The sequence below is a fragment of the Thermobia domestica genome, chromosome 11 (assembly GCF_964235325.1).
Source record: "Thermobia domestica chromosome 11, izTheDome1.hap1.1, whole genome shotgun sequence".
In the NCBI taxonomy this organism is placed as follows: domain Eukaryota; kingdom Metazoa; phylum Arthropoda; class Insecta; order Zygentoma; family Lepismatidae; genus Thermobia; species Thermobia domestica.
In genome coordinates, this window is record NC_137464.1 from 193,398,775 (window position 1) to 193,416,672 (window position 17,898).

The 17,898-nt window shown below is 36.4% G+C and overlaps 1 protein-coding gene across 5 annotated transcripts in view; it reads right to left on the minus strand.

Annotated features, from left to right (window-relative positions):
• LOC145664628 (uncharacterized) overlaps positions 1 to 17,898 on the minus strand; it is a 435,530-nt gene that overhangs the window by 366,792 nt on the left and 50,840 nt on the right. For 4 of the 5 annotated variants that reach the window (XM_081731459.1, XM_081731455.1, XM_081731461.1 and 1 more), the window contains exon 2: positions 1,680 to 1,796. The exons of the other annotated variant lie outside the window; for it this stretch is intronic. The gene's annotated coding sequence lies outside the window, so the exon portion shown is untranslated. The remainder of the gene's footprint in view (positions 1 to 1,679; positions 1,797 to 17,898) is intronic. 5 annotated transcript variants of the gene reach the window in all.

A 17,898-nucleotide genomic window follows, 5' to 3' on the forward strand; every position in this document is an offset into this window, starting at 1 on the left:
ACTCTAAAATTAGCGGTAGTTTAATTTCGCTGTAGTGAAGACCCTTAGGGACCTATATATTAAAGATGCCATTCGGCATTCAATTTGTGAAACTGAAGAGAACCTTGAAAGTTCCGTCAAAAACGAACAGTCTTAGATTTCAAATAATGATTTCCTAATTACATTTGGACAACGTTAGTAGTTCATCTTATTTTACTTTATTAGTTCTCTCAACTGGTCTAGTAGCTAGAGTGTGCGTCTTTGGTTCACCTATGTCGAATTCGATTCAAACTGGAAGTGTAAAATCTGAACGCACTATCATGGTTCGGGTTCCACCTTAAACAGTAGGTTCACGTCTAATAGCTTTGGTACTGAAGAAGAACGCTGAATTCCATTCATTCTTTTTTTTTTATAGGATTGGGATTACCCGAAACGCTGACCCTACAAAACCTTATGTAATGCTGAATTTATGCTTAAAATTTAGCAAACGATATTTTCTATTACGGAATCAAATGGTATTTAGTTCATGAATAATTTTTGTGCTAGCATTTCAATAAACTATTTCCTTAAAGAGGGGGAGGAGATACTCGGGTTCTTATTTGAGTGCAGTACGGAATTGTTAACTATAATCTTCTGAAAACTGAGTGAATCGACAGTCTTTCGAATATCATGTAAACAAAACAAAAACAATTTAAAATGCACCAATTTAAAACTATATATATATATCTGAACAGTGAAACGGATACATAAATCCTTTATTCATAATCAATTTTATTTAAATGTATTTTAAGACGTGGCAAGTAATAGGTTGCAAAATTCCTGTTGTACGTGAGCCCAGTATAAATGATAAAAATCCTTCACTGCATTTTGATTTGTTTGCTTCAATTTGACGTTTGGCGTCTCTTTTCAGCTTCTAAGTTTATATAAGACGTGGATCTATTGTTTAAAGTGAAGTCCGAACACCGCAATGCTCTTCCACCGAGAATCGAACTCGAGAACCCGTGGGCTAAAGGAGAACGTGGTAACCACTAGACCATCGGGGAAAAAATTCCAGTATGGGAAACACACAAGCATAACTGTGGTTTTTACTTTTTTTGTTCTGTTATTTATAAAAAATAATAATAAAAATTACGGAAGCAAAGAAAATCTTGGGAAGGAGATTATAATCTGATAGTATAGTGATTTATTATTATTTGTTCAAATTCAAGTTACATAATACATAGTACTTATCTACTGTCCTCCCGAGCTAGTCATCTATTGGTTTGGAAGATGTTTCCGAAGTTAATTTACCAGAAACTACAGCACGTACGGAATCATTAAGCACCTACTTTATTTGGTCTCGATTTTCTAGAACATGTCACGTCTAATAAGCTACAGATTAAGTTGGCCGCATTCATAAATCTACCCGTTTATTACGGATCAAATATAGGCCAAAATAAATCCAAATGCTCTATAATATCACACAATGCATAATCAAAATATGATAACTTGCATTTTCAGCACGCTGAGACCGGTTCATCTAGGAGCATCGGCAAGTAAAGAAAGTAGGTCACATCCCAATTCCACTCCTCAATGTAATCCACAGAACAACATTCACAGATTACTACAAATTTCTCATCTTGAAACGCATCATTGACAGGATGTCACTGCCGCTCAGTGACAGAAAACCGCAAATAAGAGAAAAGACACTTTCAACTTACCGCCTGTAGAAACAAGTAGTTAAACGACTGACGGGCGATGTTCACTTAAAACGTCAGAACAACTTCATGACGACGACTTTCACCACACTACGTTACAAAGACACGATGCCTTCAGTCCTGGAAACAAAAACACAGTGTGAGAATTTTCCTCTTTTATGAATGAAAATAATGATGAAGCACTCAAGGAGCTGAGTTCGATTCCCGGGACCTAGCCGACAAAGCAGCTGTGTGGGGGTGTGGTCATCCCCGTCGTCGACGATCGATTCAGCGCTACTACCTACATCTAGTGAGTACATGAGAAAGTAAGTAAGCAGCTTAGATTAAACTTCCGGCTCTGTTCTCGCTAAGACAACTCGTATTTCTTCACCACACAAAAGACACCTGTTAAAGAAACTGAGTGAAGGAATTTAGAAAATCATCAGAAAATATTAATGAACTATTTGGCCTGTTAATTTTAAAATTAAAAGTACTGCTATAAACTCAGAACTTACTTACAATTTAAAGTAAGTAAATAAAGGAAATAAATAATTTGCAAAAAGGAAATAATTTGCTCATTTTACATTAAATAGCCTCAATTCGAAGCTCCCCTTAATTTATGTATATCAAAGTACAGTCTTGGTTCTAAAAACTGATTACTTATCTTTCTTTTAAAGAAGTTCTAGTCAAAATTTAAGGAAACTCTTTCATACGTAAACAATCAATATGTTCGGCTTTAATGTACAGGTTCTAGGTTTGTGTTTGATTCATAATTCAATAGTTGCCTAAAAGAAAGAATCCTGTATCTTAAATTTCATATTTCACCACAAAACTGAATGCAACACATAATTTTCATACTGACAATCTATAGTTATAGATAGCAGTACAAATTTCTCAAATTTCTCGGAGGAAAACCTTTCAATTATCTCTAAAACACATCCTACATAGTTTAATGACAAAACATTTAACAGTGATTTTATATATATATATATATATATATAATCTTGCTTACTTGAGTTGACTATTAAAGATTTAAATTGTATATGGGCTTTTCTCTAAGGAAGAGGAAAATCATTTAAAAACAACAGTTTAAAAACGATAATCATGCCTGTTGTTCTATATGGTTGTGAAACATGGTCGCTTACTCTGAGGGAAGAACATAGACTGAAAGTATTTGAGAACAGGATCCTGAGAAGAATATTTGGACCCAAGAGGGAACGAGAATGGGGAATGGCGGAAGCTTCATAACGAGGAACTACATAGTTTATACGGTTTACCCAACATTGTTAGGGTCGTCAAGTCTAGGAGGCTTAGGTGGGCAGGTCATGTAGCTAGAATGGAAGAAAGTAGAAACGCTTTCAAAGTCTTGACTGGTAGACCCATAGGAAAACGACCATTAGGAAGACCTAGGCGCAGATGGGAGGACAATATTAAGATGGATCTCGCAGAGATAGGAATACAAAGTAGAAACTGGATCCAATTAGCTAAGGATAGAAGTCAGTGGAGAGCTTTTGTGAACGCGGCACTGAACCTCCGGGTTCCATAGGCCATAGAGTTAGTTAGTTAGTTAGTTTAACAGTACACATGGAAAAACTGCATCGCATAATATGTACAGGATGTTCCTTCTTCTTGGAGAGCAACGGTTGCTCAGTGATAGAGTGCTTACTTCTGATACAAGGTTTCCCTGGTTCAACCCCAGGTCATGTGAGTGCGGTGGACAACACCTTGTTTGTGGATTTTCTCGGGATTCTCCCGTCTCCTCACATATCATTCCTCCATTTCATGCTCATTCGTTTTCATTAACTACCTATCTTCTTTAGCTTAACTTAAAAGGCATAATTATGGGACGTAAAACTACAAATTTTATTCTGTTTCTTTTTGATCTCCCTCCTTTTGAGGGATTTGCATTAATACTTTAAAAATCTCGAGAGCATATGAAATGGCTAGACTAATTTAACTTAATATGCAACCCAGCGCAATTTCAAAAATAAAGACACACACACAAAAAAGCTTTGAGAAAATACCTTAAATCTACTGTATATTAATAGTTTTCTTCTCCATCAATTTATCAGTGCAGCGCTTTTTTCAAAATTCACGCGATTCAGAATAAAGTTAAAGGGACGTACGCAGAGTCGTTTGGACGTATGATTAGCGTCATACTAAAGGCCTGACCACTGCAGGAAACATGTTAGTCGAACTTTTTAGTATGGCACTAATCACGCGCCAGAAGACTGCATTATCCTATGAATGTTTAGCGTATGTCAAGCTCAGTTGTAACATATCAGAAAGAACAGAACAAAATAATACAAAGTGAACTTAGAATGTGACTAAAAGGACCAGAGTCAGTTTGACTTGCGAGAAGTCCGCCATATGACACGAAAAGAGCATGTTGTCTAAGGAGTATTTGCAGTAATAATGTACAGCTAATTCCATGGTTACCAACTTAAGCCATCCCTTAACGTTGTTCGTAAACTGAAATATTCCTAACCTGAAATTATTTTTCCCATTAAACTTAATGTAGGGTTAAATACAATTAGTCCGTTCTTGCCACAGAAACATGGTACTGTATGAATACAGATGTATTTTACATTTTAAGTGTTTTTCTGTATGAAAAATATGGAATAAAAATAATACCATCCTTTTAAAAGGCAAATAAGGCCGATGTTTTAAGGTTATATCACAACTTAACCAAAGTTCAGAAACAAACTCATGTCAATTGGTGTGAAGAAATGCTCAAAACGTCAACCGAAGAAAGCCAAATTTGATGTACTACATCGTTACAAGGGTTGCAACTAACCAGCAATTCACTGTCTGGGCGTCTCAATGTGAGCCGAAACCAATAAAAGTTACTCGTTCGAGGAGTGCTATCAAGCAAATGATTGCTTGTTTCTTCGATTATAAATCAAACATTTGACAACCATAGAAAATGGAAGGACTGTAAGTGCTGAGTGATATACAACAATTTATTTATAGAGGTCATTAATGACTCCATAAAAACAAACTGAAATCTTCACATCATTAAATCCCCACAACGCCAGTTTACACTCAGCACGCCAAACTTTTGATTTTAGCCCAGTAAAAATGTCGAATTAAAGATACTGTCATACACACAGGATTTATCACTTAATGACATTTTCCCCCATACAGAAAAATAAGATTCGTGGTGAGCAATATGTGTAGCCTCAAGCAGCTACTGATGCATCCCGAACAGTGGTTTCTGAGGTAGCAGTCTCAGAGTGGAATAAATGCTTTCAAAATTGGTTTGAGCGTATGCGAATACTTTCAAAACAATAGTCATTTCTAGAATTTCACATAAAAAGTTGTAATCGTGAAAATATTGAATTCGACATTTACAAGGACTTCACTTTCATTTTTTTTATCTAAAAAAATAGTTTTGATTGTCCTTCCGTATATACAGAAGATTACCTACCACACCATTGAGAATCATCTTTTAGTTTTACTTATTTTAACGTAGTTTCCCACAGAAAGGTAGTCAGTCACGATAAAAATAGAATATTACAATTCTCTCGAGGACAACTCAGGTGATTTTCTTTATTTTTCAAAAATTAATTCTTCTTCAGTAAGTAAATAATTGATTCATGATAAGATGAGGCTTTACAATCTAATGGTTAATGAAACTGATGACGAGCGAACCACATAAACTCCGAGCCGGAATGGAACTTGGATTTTCGCAATATTTCGTATTTACAATGAAATCTAGGCTACAAATTTAAAGAATACTGGTCTCGCAAAATACACTTCTGATAATAGTTCCTCCTGTACGAATACAGGAGTTTTTCTATCAACAGACTTACGAATACTATCCTCTCTTCCTAAACAGAGGGTTGTACGGATTCAACATTCGCTTCTGAAATCTTTTAACTGAAAAGTAAAAAATATAAACAAACTGTATCTTCTTTGAGCATTTCATTCAACAAACATAACTCAAAACAAGTTACGATAGTAGAAGCACATTCAACACATTCATGAGTTATTCACTTATTACAGTGTTTTACTGTAAGTCGATAGTTGTGGCAAATAAACACAAAAAGTTTTTCTATCAACAGACTTACGAATACTATCCTCTCTTCCTAAACAGAGGGTTGTACGGATTCAACATTCGCTTCTGAAATCTTTTAACTGAAAATTTACTGCAAAAAATATATGTATATTATCCTTGAATAATTATTAGAAATCTCTCTCTATATATATACAGGTATATACATATATTGAAGTATCATTATTTTATAAGACTCTCTCCTCAACGCCCGTACTTAAATTCCTGTATATACGTAGTTTTTAATCAATCAAACTCGATTTAATTTATGTCCACACTCATATGTTTCGAAGTACTGAAGAAAATTTGCAACACACTCAAAACAGTTTTCCAGTTTTCTATAGCAAGATCGGTCACAGACACGTGAGTCACTATTATCACGTGGACATATCCTATGTAGCAAGCGTAAAACGAAGCATTTTTAAAAGAACTGTAAAAATCAAAATAAACTACTGTACAAAAGTTCTTGTATGGCAATCTCAATAGTTGGAAGACAAAAAAGCGTTAGGTTAGGTTGAAACTCTCGCTGATGTGCACTGCTAAATCAAGCCATATATAGTAAAATTAATAAATGTTACACATAGGAAACAGTTTTCCCATCAAAGAGTTTCAAGAGTTATACTGTATATCAGGGCCGGCGCTAGAAGTTTTGCCGCCCTGGGCGATAGTTTCACATGCCGCCCCTTTATTATATTCTTTCTCAAATTTTGCCGCCCATGTATTCTTTTCTTTTTTCAAATTTTGCTGCCCATCAGACTTGCCGCCCTGGGCGATGGCACGGCTCGACCCCCCCCCCCCTCGCGCCGGCCCTGCTGTATATTTCACCTTATAACAAGTACTGTAACTGCACAGTCGTATTGATTTACTTTCGAAATAATTTACTACATACTATCTTCATAGTATCAACTTTCAACTCCAGAAAAAAACTAATGATAATATATGTTTGAGAAATGGTGTATAGACGACACACAAAAAAGATATGAATGATATAAAAGAACTCTCTGTAACATTTCATCAGATTCAGGCATCAATCTACATATAAACATTCGCATTTTTCGCCCAATGACAGAAACGATAAATCAATTCTTATCGGACAGCAACATCCGCCACTTACATCTAGACCAAGAGAACAGAGACATCAATGGAAGCACGCGATATAATAAAAAGGATTTGAAGGCTACCCAATGTCTGTCTGTTGCATCTCGCGTGTAATCAAAACACTGTCATTCGTATAACATTATATTATTTAATCTTTTACCTACAAAAAAAAAATACTAATCGGTTTTATCTAGCTATACACAAATTAATATTGTTGTCAGAGGATTGATTTAGATTGATTAATGTTTACATTACAATTTTAAGAACAGTCTGAGTGCACTGAACTTGGTCTTTTATAAATTTATATATCTACTTCAGTACTTCTAGTCGGTCTAGTGTCTAACGCGCGCGTCTGGCGCACTTGGTCGCGGGTTTGATTCCCAGAGGGAGAGCACAGAACACATTAAGGTGTTCCGGATTCTACATTAGACCGTCAGTTCACGTCTCATATAGCCTTTGTATTGAAAAGGGACGCTAAACTTCAACAAACACACTGTATATCTACTCCTGTTTTTACAGTCGTCCACTTGAAAGTTTAATGTCCTGTGATTGTACTAGTAAGCTAAAGACAGAAAATAAATACGAGTAATGTTGCTCACGAAATGAGAAATTTCTCGTCTTGTCTTGATTATCGTCTCAAAAACAAAAACGAGACGGGACAGAATAATTCTCGAATCTTGTAGGCAACATTAATCCATCGAACTCTTAGATCTCAAACAGTTTCAGTGTTATATGATTCACAGTATATACGCATTTAGCAATTAGAATTTTCTTCGAGTTGTATTATACGACAGAAATTCTTAGCTTAACAAAAATAAAACATAACACTAAAACTGTTAAGTGTAATTTATACTGCGCAGTTTTAAAAAATATATCTCACCCACCCACTTGTTAAAGAACAGGTTTTTAAGAAAACGAAACGAAACAAGCAGAGATGTTCTGGCCTTGCATATACCATCTATATTAAGTCATCGTATTTTCATTGGTGACGTGTTTCGTTAAAAGCAAATATGCACTTATCTACATTGTGGAAACGGAAACTTCTTTTCTTTGCTTTTTATTTAATGAAGAAGACACACTGTACAACGAAATGGACAGTCATACTCGAAACTGTCGCCCAGTAGAGAATAATAGGATTGGATACAACTACGTAGTATGAATTAAAACGTTTTGTTTTACCATAGCCCACAACCTCTCTTCAGACAATGGGTAGGCTGAAAGTCAAGTGACAGCCTTGACTCAGGAAAGGCTATTAGGTTGGAGGTCCATATTGACAATAGATTATATCTGGAATTGAGGGGGGGGGCAACCGAAAATATACCAATGACCACCATGGCCTCTATATTGGATTTTTACCCTCTTGAATATCATTTTATTCTTTTTAAAATAGGAAAGTCATCGGCATGCGACGAACGCTTTACATGCAGTTTCTTTATGAAGAAATCCAATGTCGCCGACCGTTTTGTCATATCATTACCGTTCATTAATTATGCCCTGTTATATACTTTCAGGTGTCGCTGACTACATAATGTCCCTCACAACCGAGGAACTGTGGAGATAATCTTGATGTATAGAAATCGCAGCTCGCATGTGATTGCTGCAGAGTTTAATGTGCTATATATAAGGAAATTTCGCACAATGGTGTGGCCAAATTAACCAGAACAATCCGGGAGATGGGATATGTCCGTTAAACCTCGTTGCGGTCGGTCGAAAACGTCTACAGATGAATCGACTACTGTCGCTGTCCTCGCATTTAAGCAAAAGCCGTCAATATAGCACATGGCGTTTATACCAGGAATGTAGCGTGAGTTGAACATCCATACGGAGGACATTTTCGTTAGCAAGTGGCACCCATATAGAATCAAGATGCGCCAGAATCCGACTGACAACGATTCAGATTCGTCGGGCGCAGTTTGCCGAATGGGCGACGAAAGAAGTGACATCCAATCTAATCCTTCCTTGAACGTGCTGTTTGGTGAGACACGTATTTTATATGAACAATATAGGCATATTTTCATGTGAACGGAAAAGTGAACAAAACCACCGGTACTAGAGTGACAGCAACCCGGACTGGATTAATGCATCAGGGACAGTCGGTGCCGAAAATGTTATGGTCTAGTATGGTACTTTTGACACAAGGCTGACTGGCCTCTTCTTTATTTACGGCACGTAGAATACCTGCGGCTGCTGGATCAGATCCTGTCGTCAAGTCTTCGGAGGATGGCTCATACCCAACGTTCTTCCAGCAGGACAGACGCTCTCCTCATTACGGACGTGGTGTGAAACTACACGGATCAGCAGTCTTACGAGAAGTGGATCGGGTGTCAGATATCGCTCGAGTGGCCACTACGCCCTCCGGAAATCACACATCTGGACTTTTAGCTCTGATGCCATGGTATACTCAGTCAAGATCCAGGATTTACATAATTTGATGCAACAAAATTGAGGATGCTTGTGCTTCAGTGAATTCAGATACACTGACTGCTAGCTATGCACAAGGAGGAGAGAAGTGCTATAATACATTCTTACATAGGGTTGCCACTTTGAGCGTGCTGCGATTAAATCAACAGAGGGAAAAATAACCCACAATTATTTAAATATAGTGATATGACAATCCAGTCAGCGAAATTGCACTCCTCCGAAAAAAATGCACGTAAAACATGTGCCGCATGCCGATGGCTTCCTGATTTTCAATATAATAATAATAATAATAATAATAATAAATATAGTGATATTTAAGATGGCGGACTCTAACATGGTGGTCGAGCTAGTTACTTGTCTTTCTGAGGTTATCGTACATTCAAACATTATTATCTACGGGTAATGGGGATCCCTAACCTAACAGCCTGTCCTATGTCACCTGTCTTGGCGAACACTGTGTATCTCTGTCTATGAAGTATGCATGTGTGTCTTTTTAATGGCACAAAAATTCAATATAAACGATAGATACAGTAGTGCAGCTGTACCGATGGAAGCTTCATAGGGCATACTGAAGCTGTAATTTATTATATTAATCGATTTCCTTACTGTTTTTTTTTTTTTTTTTTTTTTTTTTTTTAATTTTTATATTAACATAACAAATTACATCTTTAACATGCCCCACGAAGCGTCAGTGTAGCTGAATTAATGTATCAGTCATTAACCTTCAAATATTGTACCAATATTTTTAAAAAAATCAATAAAACTGGACTCATATATATATAATGAAAGGTAATTAATGTTAAATCGCGGCTCCTTAATCTATGCTAGTTGAATCCATTCCTGCCGTCTTAAGAACGTTGCGCAAGTAGTTTTTCAGTATGAAAAATTACACTGGTCTGCAAAATGAAACGTGTTTTCTGATGCCCTTCATATGTTTGCAGATTCTTATTGAGTTCGACGTGCTGAAACCGAAAATGACGAATGCCCTGCATCACGTCAGGTTTTCAGGCAACTGAAATTTTATACTTTGTATGAGGAAACTTTCGCACTATCTTTAAGATCCTAAGTAGTTTCTTTTATTTATTTATTTATTTAATACAATAATTTTATCCCAGCTGGGATTTGTGGTGGACAAACATCGTGTGTGTGTTTTTCTCGGGGTTCTTCCGTTTCTTTTCACTTTCATTTTAGCATTTCACTTATCACCGTCTCCTTTACCCTACACGGAATAACTGTGGGACGTAAAACTGAAATCTTTAATTTATTTGATGCATTCATGCCTTCCTTCACTATAATATGTGGCCCCAAATATATTTCTGCACACACTGTGAGGGTCAACCGAAATGAAGCCGTCTTCGACACATCTTTTGGCTTACTTTTCTGAGAATCACACCCCAAATGTAAAAAGAATTCTTTAAAAAATATATATATATATACAGGTATTACATTAATACTAGACCAACTCAGAAACTTGTAATGAAGTTGTGCCCTAATAAAGTAGAAAGTGAAAATGAGTTTGAGGAAGAAAGTAACAATATTATTTGCTTCCATTTATCTGAAGCATAAAATACGAAAAAGACAATTACAAACTCAGATCACAATGATCTCATTTTCTTGCGAGCTTTCTAAACGGAGACAGGTTATTCACTAAAACAGATGGTTTCCGGTTGTCCAATTGGCAGGCACTCAAGCCAGACACAATACACATCCTAGTATTTTACAATGGCATTTCGAAGGAAACGATAAGAAGCATCAAACACATAACACATTTTTCAAGAATACGAAGTCACATACTTCGTATCGAAACAAATAAATAGCAATCAATAACCGCAATACAAATATACCACGAACTTTCTGTTTATCATAAAGGATTAGTGTTTCCGATGAGAGACGATATATGAAGCACTGTAATTCCTGTTTCAGTTTTCGATACGAGACGAGAAATCTATTGTCTCGTGGACAACACTAATTACTGGTAGTGAGTGAATGGTCTTTAAGCGTATGTCACCCTTTCGAGACAAACATATACAATCTGTTAATTAAAAGTGTATTTTTTACATACCGTATGTAGTATATAAACAAATGAACAGTCTGTTCAGTACAAAAACTTCTAATACTTACTGGCAACGAACAACATAATTTTAGTGTCATGAACATTAGATTTGGTCGATTTTATCGGAAATTCTGAACGGGATTTACATTCATCCTTATAATCTTTTTCGCTTTAGTGAGATCTATTGATTGACATAAGTCTCCTCTTTGGACTATTCTTTTTCTTTCTTATACGACAATAATATTACAGAATTATATTTCAGACACAGCTGAATTAAGAAAAACTCGAGAGATAAACAGCCTTGAGTGGCTAAAAAAGGCACACACATGTACACTCATGTCCAAAATTATTGTCGCATGTCTATAAATATGTTGTTGTAGGAATATAATTTGATAACGAATTCACCAAGTATTTCTTATAATGTTAGTATGTGTATAATCGGCAAAGACATGTATATGGGAAATTTCATGTCAAAAGAGCAGTAAATAAGAACACTATATCCATTAGCAACATTTTATTTTACTCATAATTTTCGTATTTATAATTCTTTTCCTATGAAATTTACCACAAATATACATTCCCAATTATACACATAGTATCAGTATTAAAAGTACCCTGGAAAATCATTATCAAATTATATTCTTACATGAAGACGGTTATAGATATGCGACAATCATTTTGGACATGAGTGTACATCCATAATGTTTCGTTATATATCAGCGTTTGGTTTCTGCGTCGCAATTTGTAAGTTTTGTTTTTCGGCAGTTTAGGATTTTTACTGTTTTTGTGGATAGGAAATAATTAAACCAGTTGAGAATGCTCCAAGAGCATTTATTGCCAGAACGAACTTAAGAAGAATTATTTTTTTTTATTAACTTCTACAGGCTTTATACAATTGTTCTATGCACTCAAGGGCGCCCATCAAGGGGACAAGGTGGGGAGCTAGCTCCCCTAGAGGAAATTGTACTTCCGAATATCGAAAACCCAATATTTTTTTTAAGAATTTTTACATCAAAATTTGAAACTATATTTGAAATGTCGCTTATACTTGCCCCCCCCCCTTGGAAACCACAACATAGGCGCCCTTGTGTGTACTTTATTATTATACTCATTAAACAATTCTTGTAATATATCTATCCATTTATAATTTCCTTGTATTAAAGTTTTTCCACATATTTTGTTTAAGAGTTTTGTTAAAACATTCTGTTGTTTCACGAAGAGACATGCTCAAAATTGAAAAATTCGCTAAATATCCTATATCTATGACTTACGATTCCCGAAATATGCTCCTTAAATCTCTCGAAATCAGAACTTTTTTGGCCAATATCTCGAGAACGGTAAGAGTTACGCGAAAAATTCCATCACTTCTTTCATAAGTTTTTGATACTCTATCGATTGGAGGGCTCAAAATTGAAAAATTCGCAAATAATAGACATACGTACACACAGACATGGATAATTCATTAACGAACTTCTTAAGTTCGTTGAAAAATCACAAACAATAATAATAAGTAATGTCAGCTGTATTTTTTGTCCTATAGATTGTCCAAGCTGGTAGCTAGTTTTGAATGTGTTTATATCGTTTTCAATTAAATATAGAATACGTAACACAAAAGGTAAAACTGAAATTCTACAATCTATACAGCCTTAATTTTTACAGAGATACAATAAGTTTAATTTCAATCAAATGTTCATTTCGTAACTGATATTGAAGCTATGTAACAATTAGATGGGTCATTTATGAGCTCCTTATCACAGCTGGAAACAACTATGAAAAGATAGCAAGGCAGAAACGAGGGTACTGCTAAAGACGCGTGCTTTTGCTAGTCAACTTGTTCTCGAAACGTTACGAATTGCTCTAGCATCTCAAAATCTCATTAAGGCGTTGTATTTCCATATTCAACATAATGTCGAAGTACGCAATGTATCTTTTTTGTCACTTCTATGACCAATGTCCAACAATATGGTGTGTAGTCCGTAGTAGATTGTTTTCTATTATTGAGAATTTAAAATATACCCCCCCCCCCCCAAAAAAAAAAAAGAAAGACTGGCTTCTCGCGACTAGAAAGATTTATTAGTATGTGACATCATAAGCATCATTCTGACCTGAAGGAAAGATAATGAAATATTGCTTTCTGTAGCAAAAGTAGTTCACTTTGGTAATAAATTATGATCAAAAGTATATCGCATTTTGCACTGCAACATTTTGTTTGCCTCTCATTTCTGTGATTTTGTATCGCAAACCGTTTAAAAGAAAACGAATAGTAGTCATAAAGTTTTAATTATCACCTCGAAAAATCAAGCTGCGACTACGAAACTTCGTGATGGTGTTAGTTCTTCTCTACATATTCACTCTTCAATGCGACAATTTTTTCCTAACGATGGATGGCTTGGCGGAGATCTTGGTTGTAGAAGTCTTCATTTTGGCTGTTCAAGAAAGGTTCCACCTCGAGAATCACATCATCATTTCGGAAATGCCTACTATGCAATAGCTTTTTCTTCCACGGAAAGAGGAAAAGTTACTGGGTGCCATGTGTGAAGAATACGGGGTGAGGCAAAATTCAATAGCCCACAAAACAGCATTTGTGATTGTGCCCTACGTAGAATGAGCTGGGCGTTGTCATGGAGCAAAAGGACCTCCTTGGACAGCTTCCCTCGACACTTTGTCTCGATAGATACCCATAACCTCGTTACGAGATTTCGGTAGTATGCTCCTGTGATAGTTTGTCCCTCACGAGCATAATCTGTTAGCACCACACCACGGCAGTCCCAGAAGACACTCAGCATCACCTTGTCCGACGATGGGGTCTTCACACTTTTCGGAGGCGGTAAATCCACACGTTTCCACTGCTTGTTTTGCTCTTGTGTCTCGGGGTCATAGTGGTACACCCAATACTCGTCCATGGTGAATAGGCTTTTAACCCTTTAGGAATCCCATGGTACAATCTGTACCATACGGGGTGTTTCATGGTACATTGCGTTATAACTCTCCTATTTGAGCTTTTTCGTCCGTTTTTTTTTTTTTTTAAGTCCAGAAGCATTGTAGAAGGACATTACGTATGGTTTCACACCTTCCTGCGTCGAGACATAAGAGGTGATGACGTCATAATTCTAAAATATATATTTTCCTGTAATATTTTTTTGGGAGGGGGTTATGTAAAGTATTTTTGGCGGGCTTATTTTTTCAACGAAGAAGATTGAAATTTTGCACAAACATTCAGTCCACCGAGTAGTATTTACCAGATTTTTTTTCAGATTTCTGCGTTAAAACAGGGGGGTACAGAGGGGCTAAACGTTGAAAAAGGGAAATTTTTACCAAAAAATCCCTTTCACGGGATTTTTCCGCCTTAGATACATGATGGGGACAAGTGAATGGTACCGCCTGAAAGGCAGTTCTATTTTGAAGAGAATGATAGGCGAAACATGACCCTAGGGTAATGAGGTATGTCTCAGGGAATGTTTAAAAATTTCCCTCTGTATACGGGAATATGGGACATTGTCGGTATATATATATATATATTTGGCGGGCTTACTTTTGCACCTGGAAAATTGGAATTGTGCATAAACATTCAGCCCACCGAGTAGTATTTACCAGATTTTTTTCAGATCTCTGCGATAAAACAGGGTGGTCCAGGGGGGCTAAAAGTTGAAAAAAAGGATATTTTTACCCCAAAAATACCGTTTTTCCTCATTTTCCCGCCTTAGATACATGATGGAGACCCGTGAGTCATACCGCCTTAAAGGCAGTTCTTATCTGAAGAGAATGATGGGAGAAACATAACCCTAGGGTAATTAGGGATGTCTCAGGAATTTTTTTACCTGAGAGCATGGTGTTTTACGGTAATTAGGGGCATGGTGGGAATTCCTGATAAAATTTCTCCCGTCCTTGGTATTCAGGATAGAAACTTGAAATTTGGCACACACATTCAGTATATCAAGTACTATTTATCAGATTTTTTAAAGATGGCTACGTTCACACCGGGCCAATCTAGAGGGGCCCAAAGTGCGAGAAAAAAATTTCCCTCCGAAATTTTCCCTTTGACATCATTTTTCCCGCTCCTGGTATATGGTATGAGCATGCAATTGGTACCATTTGAAAGCCAGCTCTATTCTGAAGAGAATGAGGTATGAACCATGATCCTAGGATAAATAGTGACGATGTAGTAGCTGCTTGACTGAAAGTCTAAAAAATAGCCCAAAAACCCCGGATCCGAAAAGTGTTAAAGAAGACATATAGATTGGCCTGACAAGGCTGCAAAACTTCCGCTATTGCTTATGCTTGGTGGGCTTTTTGAATGGGTGTGAGCAGTCGTGGAACCCAGCGGGCGGTGACCTTTGTCATGCGCAAAATGTTGTGCAAGATGTTGAAAACTGATTCACGACTGATGTTCACTTTTTCCACAATTGCCTCGATTGTGATACACCGGTCTGCGAGCACCAAGGTCTACATTTTTCCTGCGATTCCCGGTTCTTCACAGAGGGATGGTCTCTGCCACTTCGTCATTCAGACTTGTCTGACCATGCTGGAAGCGTCTGCGTCATATGTCACATGACAGTGCATTGTTGTCATATACTTCCATCAACTCAGCATGGATTATTGCAGCGTTGTTTCACTTCAAATGCAGAAAACGAAGTACCACACGATACTGCACTTCATCAATGAGCTGATCCTTTTCTGTTGGCTCCTCTAGTCCCATGGGTACCAGGACTAGACGTGTACGAGAAAAAAGAATATATATATATATATATATTCGAGGTGATGAAACTTTATGACTATCCCTCGTATATAGCATATATAATTTTCAACCTGTAATTTAATGAAGACGACGATACAAACGATTATATTCCACAGTTAACTAATAGATACAAAACGACTAAATTTTATACGACGGAAATATCGACAGGACGATATCGCTTGACATATTATATAGTACCTCATTAATAGTATTGTCAAACTAACGCTACAATATCACAAACATCCAAAGTTCGGATGCCTCTATAGCAGTAACAACGCAAGTGAGATGACTGAGTCAATCCACATCCAAAGTGTCTTAGTGTCTAATACTATAATCATAATACGACGTATTTCCAATAAACAGAAACAAAGTTACAAAGGATTGAAAATCTGACTTTTTTCCAGAAGGTTTTATTTCAAAAAAGTGCTTAGATAAGTATCACATCCAATCACGTAATTGCCCTTCAAAAGACGAAAAAAAAAATCATAATGTCGTTTGCAGCAATATGCTATTTCAAATCACTTCGGAGATATCAAGAACAAGGGTAGAGATTGCTATACTCTTTAAAATTACATATTTGTGGGAAAAATTTGAAACCGAGAATTGGTTCTGTTTGTTTCTGTAACCTTACAGCAACAATTATAATCACAAATTCTTGAAGTTATATAATTGTAAAGAGTATTGCAAAGTGTATCCAAGTTTATCACATTCAGAACGGTTTGATATATTACATTACAGTAAACGCCATTATAATCTTTGCGTCTATTGAGAAATATTTACGTGACTGGGTGTGACACTTGTATGAGCAATTTTTCGAAATACAACTTTTTAAGAAAGTTCAACTTTTCAATCCCATGTAACTTTATTTACTATACTGAGCGACTGGTTTAAAATTTAGCGTCCTTTTCAGCAACTAGGCTATATGGGACGTGGACATACAGCTTACCGTGGGATCCAAAATACGACATATCATAGTATTAAATGCTAGAGACACTAGATTCAATCAGCACAAAAGAAGAAGATATACATGGAAATCCCCAATAGACGGCAGAAGATACCACAAAGACTATATTATGATTCAGGACAGATATCGGAATAGCATGAAGACCGGGAAGACCCTTCCCGGGGCAGATATTTTTTCTATCATAATTTTGTCGATATTCAACTGAAAAATGTACACAGAAGGGAAATAGGCAACAAAGTGCTGAATATTGAAAAGTTGAGAAACAATGAAGTAAGAAATCTTTTCGTTGAAAAATTCGAAGAAAAATATTCAAACGAGAAAAGGATAAGCACAGATAGTAACGGACGGTGGGAACATATTAAACTTTGCATACAGCAGGCTGCAGAAGAAGTAGCAGGTTGTCGCGAATAGAAAGCGGCTAAGAAATCATGGATTACGGAACAAATGCAGAAAATGAGGAAAGGAAAACGTGAAAATAGGTTGATACAGAAGAGGGAAGAAAGATGTACAGAAAGTTAAACAATGGGTTAAGAAGGAAACAGACAGGGTAACGGAAGAGATTTACAAAAGAAAATGCAAGGTTACAGAAGAATTAGAAAGAATTGGGAAATGTGAGGAAATGTACAAGGTGAAATACATGGAATTTCAGAGGAAAAAAGGGAATATTACGATGGCAGAAGAAAATAAGAATGAGAAAAAGGAGACAAAGGAGGTCACAGGAAGGCGGAAAGAGTATATTGAAGACTTGTATGAGAGTAGGGAAAGACTGTGTAGTCTAAATGCTGAAGTAGAAAATGAAGTAGGAGAAAATGATATAGGGTTTAGGATTCTTCGGGATGAGTTTGAAAAAGCTATATCCGAGATTAGGAATGGAAAGGCAACAAGAATAGATAATATACCAATCGAATTCACTAA